Raw genomic sequence first — 6,654 nt, 5'->3', positions numbered from 1 at the left:
GCAGTTAAAAACTAACAACCTGATTACCCCACATACATATTTTATGAGGTTTTTTTTACTCAGAACTACCACTGCATGACTTGGTTGTGCATTAGCAACAAAAAGTTTAATTTGAGCCTGAGAGGGTTGACTTAAAAAGAAGAGTGGCGACATGAGGTAGCATTATTTCCACAATCATAATAGGTTAATCCTATCCTTATATGGCAAAGCATCAAGCAGTATTACTGTTTTATTGTTAGCAAGTTGTGATTGTGTTATCAGTATACTACTATACTATTGATAATTGGTTTTGCCTCACAGGGATACATTATTACCCCCAGTCTGGACCTGTAATAGCTAATTATATAAATCTCAGTGTAATACTCTCAATACAAGTTATTACTTGGATACTACTTTGATATTTCAGTGGTTAGGGTTTACTTTCTAGCAGTAAACATATTTTTTAAAGTAATTATTGAAAGACTTAAGGCAACGTCGAACTCACACATCAGATCTTAATGAATAAAATATTCATGCTTACAATGTCTCCTGACATACAGCAACTGTGTTTATTCTTATAGTTATACCGTACTTATTCTTACTCTGAACAGATGCATGCATGATATTAGCTACAAACTGACTCTAAAACAACCAGGTCAGGAGTGAGTCAAGGTCAGCAGGTAAGAGCACATTTCTCATGTCATGTCTAAGCTGGATGGAGCTGATTTGAGTTGAAAAGGAGAAAAAGTGATTTAATCTGTTCTGAATGTGTCTGATCTGTGGGTGCAAGAAAGAAGCAGGTTCCATTTTGCCAGTCAGGTGGAATGAGAACATGTTCAACACCTCAGTGAGGCTGCATCAATTATACATTAGCTTGTCTAATAGCACTGAAAGATTAATACAAGTAATAAGAGTGCCTTTTATTGGTATGACATCACTTCCTGCATGTGCGAAGGCTGGGGACACGCTACCTGGGGGAGTTATCTAATGCAACGTTAAAGGTTAGTGAAGGTCAGTGAAGACTGTGATATTATTCTGTTATTATATGTTACCTTATATATGTAATCAAAGTAGTTGAATTAGAATACTGCTGTAGATCATATTATACCCTTTAAAATAGAGTGTGGGATCTGTATGTAGTTTAGTTCTCATTATACTTTTGAGTTAACAGAACATATTCACATATTAGTTCATTAGATAAATGTGCATCACTCTGTATCCTTGATCTGCTGGGAATGTGTTACACTGTTTTCTTGACATGCTTAATTGTTGAATCATGAAGAGAAGGTTGTAAGCAGGAGACTCTGTGTCTAAAGACAGGGGAGATAGATAGACCACATTCCACACCCCCACCTTACAGAAAGCAGAGAAACAACTGCCGAGGTCATAACTTAGGCGCTGTAACAGAGAAAAAATGTGATGTTTTGGCTTTTACGACTAGCTGGGGGCCACTAGAGACTATAAAAAGCTGAGCAACCCGTCACCATTTTGAGACATGTGCCTGACCCTCTGGTAGCATCTCTCCCGTCCGGACGTTGTAATGCTCTGACTGTTGAATTGTATGGAAATAAATGATTGTTGATTGAGCATTGATACACCGAGTATTGTCCTTCCTTCAGCCCAAAGATTCAAAGAACTGCGTGTTTTCAACAACTTGGTGCCGTGTGACCCGGATCTTTGGTGTGCTGAGGAGGTGTAGATTTGACCTTTGGTGAGATCGTGAGGCGAGGTGAACAGAGGACCGGTCCAAAAATAAAAAGGTAAGCACAGCCTGTTGTATTACAAATACCAAATGTGCATATTGGGCTTTCCAAATTAATCTGTTCGCTGAGTCACATGTATTTTCACAGTAAATTTGTCGGTGTCTGGTTTTTGGCGCAAGATACTAACAACATAAGTTGAGGCTGAATTCCAGTGTGTTAAATAAACTGCTTCTACCGAGATACTAATAACATACTACGTTGGTCTAGATTGCAGTAATCTGCTTCTACCGAGATACTAATAACATACTACGTTGGACTAGATGCAGCCACTTTACCTTCCACATTTAATTTTGTCTAAGACTGGCTTCTGTAGCAATAATACATTAGAATTTATTCTGAAGACGCGGCCATTAGTTCAGTACATTGAAGTCGAGGTTTGAAGTTTGTTTATGGTGTCGGTTACGTCCTGGCTCTTGCCGGCTATGAAATAGAAGTTGATTTAAGGAAAAGCAGATGCTGGCTTCACGGTGCGGTTAAACACTGGCAACGCGAGAGCGAAACACGTCCGTAGGTTTGGTTTATGATACGGCCGTGTTCCGGTGATATGCGGCTGTGAAGTGCAGTAGTGGTTGGTGCTAATTTTAGTACATTGAACAGAGGTTTGACGGTGGTTTGTGGCGTCAGTCGAGTTTTTTTTTTAAGGGCTGCGGTCATAAAACAAAGTAAAATTTTACTTGCCAAGAAGTACATAGAGCAAAACCTGGTTTATGATGTCTGGTATAACTTCGGGGATGCAAGCATCACTTTTATGATGCGACTTTGCCCCGTGGTGGCGGTCATAATCGCAGAGAAAGGGGTATTTTGGTCTATGGTGCAGTGTGCTTTAAGAAGATCTAATAGTTGAGCTCAGAGGTTTCTGTGTAAAATTCCCGCTGAGGAAAAGTGTTGTGTGTGTGAGTGTCAAAGCGCGCTCTGGGTGAGAGAGTGTGTGTGAAGCTGCGAGGCGCGCTCTGGGTGCTGTCTTGTGGGTGAAGCGCGCACTGAGTGAGAGTGTGAGTGAGGCGCGCTCTGAGTGTGTTTTGTGTGGAGTGTGAAGCGTGAACACAGTGACAGTGACGGTTAATGTGTTTGATTAGGAGGACATTAGAGCAAATACACATTTTAGGATCAAAGGTTGATGCCTAGTGTACCTGTGGAACTTTGCCTATGGAGTAGCGACCCTCCTGTCCGTGGACGCGTGGCCAGGACCGGCGTTGTCCGGGTGCTGAGGTGGTGACTTGGGGAGGTGAGGGCCCCCGCATAGCCACGGAAATAACACTGGAACGGCCGTGTAATCACGGGTTCACATTTATTTCCGGACTAGAACAAGACACATTTTGCGAACAAACGTTGAGTCTAGATTAGTAAAGAAATATAAAAAGGTTGAATTCCTCGTTTCAGTGGTTGAAATTGTTGTGTGCCTGTCCCCTGACGAGTGTGAAATTAAAATAAAGAGGGAATTTGGAGCCACATAGAGATAGACGGGCATAATTGGGTGTATTACTCTGTGGTGTAATAAAAATAAAAAGGAGAGATAGTAAGAGGTGTGCAGTGGAGAATTATAGAGGAGTAGAGAGAGGAATGTGTTGGGAGACTGGCGTACAGTTTACGCTGTCAAGGTAGGCGTGTTGCCTGCTTATCTGTTTAAAAGTGATGAAAATGAAATTAAAATAAATCTCTTAGTGTGTTAATACAGGAAGCTGTGGACCTGGACCAACTGCCCCCACAAGCACAGCGGCCGAAGCAAAATTATAGGCAATGGGAACCACACCCAGCACGAATCAGCAGCTGTGAAACAGACAGCAGCGAGGAGAGAATTAGAGGAGAAATTAAGAGAAGTTTTAACACATAAAATTAGGGCCAACGGACTTGTGGAGGTTGGGAAGGCGTCCGGAGCATCACAACAAAAAGGTGAAACAAAAACACACACAAGCAGAGAAATCTGAGAGAAAGGCTCCTTTTAAGGTAACGCCTAGTTTGAGAAAAGATAAAATTAACCTGCTTTTATACAAATGCACATACACGCAATGAAGAAACAGCTTACACTCATGAACACGTGAAGATTTTCCAGCAAGGTTAAAGAAAAATTAACATACTTAAATGATGAAGTCTATACATTACTGACAAAGAAACCCTCTGGGTTGCAGGACAACAATTTAACTAAAAAAGAAAAAAAAAAAGGAACACTGGTCTAACCAACCAGGCAAGACGCAACAAATTTAGTGGTTAAAAGATTCAAATTGTGACATGTTTTCTGTTGATTGATTAATAAAAGTGATTACTGAATGAAAGAAAGTTCCTTTTTTGGGCTTTTAAACATGATCTTAAGAATTTTAACATATACCGGTGTTGTCCTGTCAACTTGGTGGGTTAGGAGTTGATTATATCGGGAGACAAAAAACAAAAAAAGGGGGAGAGAAGGCTGACACAGGGCCTGGCCCCATTGCCTCCCCTCTGAATAACACAGCCAACACAACAACATTTTCCTGTTCGTTTGTTTTTGTTTTTTGTTTGTTTTTGTTTTGTTTTGTTTTTGTTTTTTCTATACATATTTAATTACAGGCTGCTTTGCCGGCCCTGAAAGCCGAGGCTGACTGGACTCCTGCTCTCCCCCATACGTGACACTGACCAAATGCTGCAACAGCTGGACCCACAACAACGACCTGAGAATGTCAACAGACCTGCAGGAATGTGATCTCATGCAGCCGAGACGGAGAGCACTAAACCTAAGGCCCGTTTCACTACACGGGGGAAAATTCCCAGACTGCGTCAGCTGACAGAGCTGTGACGAGACGCCCGCCAAGCCCGAATGAAAAGTAAGGCCGAGCGAAAGAATGCTGACCTTGATAACTTTGCATTCACACTGTGCAGGACAGGGATGGACCAACACGGATGATCGGGTGGCGAAAAAGGGCGTGACCGAGACAAGAGGAGTAACTGAGGACAGAAGGCACCTCAGAATGGACAAAAACACAGAAGAAGATGCAGGTTTCACCTGCGGTGAACATCGACACTGGAGAAAGGACTGCCCCAATTGGGGTCAGAACCAGGACGGACTGAATTTTGAGCAGCAGCAGCAGCAATGGTCGCAAACAAACTGAAAAAGGAGGGGGGCAGGACCCCAGGGCACGCTTCAGGCCGTGGTTTACCCAGAACACCAGAACAGGAAAGTGATGAACACAAACACCCACACAAACACACACACACACACACACACACACACACACACACACACACACACACACACACACACACACACACACACACACACACACACGGGAATGTTGATTCACTGAGAAGTGATGCACACATACACATGCACACGCTTGTGCAATGAAGAGTGATCCACACGCACACACACATACACGCTGATGCAATGAAGAATGCTTTGCTTATGCTGATATGCAAAATGCTGCACACAAACATCCCAATGCATAATTTTTATGAGGAGCCATTGATTTCCATTGATTACCATTGATTACTTAGAATGTGTTATATGTCACCTAGAAGGCATTTATGTAGAGTTAATAAGGTCTAAAAAAGTTTGGTTATGAAAACAATGTCTGTGCGTGATGTCTGTTTATGGCTCAAGGCCTTGACTGAATTCTTTGCTGTGCTTCACACAGCCCTGATGAGGAACAGTGGCACAGAGTGAAATTGATGAATTAATAGTGTAAGTTTTAGGTTGGAGTACGGCATTTTCTGTGATTGAGTTTTAATTCAAGGAGGAACAAAAGGTGTTACGGCACCTGAGGTTCTCATTCCCACACAATATTGTCCCGGCAGGAAGAAAAATGTTCCTGTGAATTTCTGGTTGATTGTTTGGTTTTGTTTAGCGCTAGCTTGATTTTATCAGTGAGCTTTGGCTTGTGTTCTTTCTCGTAAGCGAGAGAGGGATAGTTTTATGCTTGGACATGTCTGCAACGGGCCCTAGTTTGTGTTATTTTAGTAGTATTTTGTTGGTTATGTCTGTTTTCGTTTTTGTTACAGTGCACTGGAGAAAAAACATCTGAGAGGTGTGATCCACCGGTGGGGATATGTTGATATTTTGTGAGTTTATGATTTAACAATCAGCTCTTTAAACTAGGCCTGAAAGATTGAAATTTAAAGCGCTATGAAATATTATTACTGTAAACAGTTGCAAAGTGTGCTTCTCCATGATTGTAATTGGCTTGGGAGAAATTCACTTATAGGGAACACTGATCTAAAAGGATTGCACCGAGTCAATCCGGCCCAAAAAAAACAACAAGGAATTGTTTTCCTTTAAAATGATGACGTCAACTTGCTGGTGATGGATGCTCGAATAGGTTGCGCGTGAGACTCCATTATCAGCAACATCTGGTATGAATGTGTAGGGAGGTATGCATGTGAATGGACTGTGATGGACTGACGACTAAAAGTTTTGACTAACTTGATACTGAGACAATGACTGCACCCACTTTAGGATTAGTAAATGCCAATAAACAATTCATAAACAATTCACCCAGCCGACAAGAGAAGGGTGGATGCTTCGCTTTGTTTTGTTTTGTTTTTTCAGGAGCAGGAGGATAAGAGAGACTGGAGGAGGAGACTCTAGCTTCACATAAGTATGAACTGCAGACTTAACACTGTGGTTGCTGATTTTGAGTTACTGATGTTTGCATTAAGAAAACTGTGCTATATTAGCTGTGTTTTGATTAAGGTATCATGTTATATTATTGGGAATGCCAAATGCTACAGTGGAGAAGACTTTTGATACCACTCATGACTGGAATATGTTATTATTAACCATAGCAGGCCACTGTAAAAAGTCAATTAAATGTTATAGAGGAAAATCGCCAAAATTGAACAATACCTATGAATGACTGGCCACATTCAGAATAGAGATATGCAATAATAAACATTGGTCCACATGATTTAGGTTCTCACTTGAAATAGTAAGTTATTAAATGTA

General features: G+C 41.4%; 1 long non-coding RNA gene across 1 annotated transcript; it reads left to right on the top strand.

The window, feature by feature from the left end:
• The first annotated feature begins 1,009 nt into the window (after window positions 1-1,009).
• On the top strand, window positions 1,010-5,970 carry LOC146665938 (uncharacterized). Its single transcript, XR_014912699.1, has 2 exons — window positions 1,010-2,647; window positions 2,686-5,970. It is a non-coding gene; the product is annotated as an uncharacterized LOC146665938 (long non-coding RNA).
• The last annotated feature ends 684 nt before the right edge of the window (window positions 5,971-6,654 follow it).

Source organism: Rhamphochromis longiceps, linkage group LG7 (genome assembly GCF_057381845.1).
Source record: "Rhamphochromis longiceps isolate RC_006_pf linkage group LG7, R_longiceps_female_GT1.1, whole genome shotgun sequence".
In the NCBI taxonomy this organism is placed as follows: Eukaryota; Metazoa; Chordata; class Actinopteri; order Cichliformes; family Cichlidae; genus Rhamphochromis; species Rhamphochromis longiceps.
The sequence above is the reverse complement of the archived record's forward strand: the minus strand, read 5'-3'. Positions and strand labels throughout refer to the sequence as shown.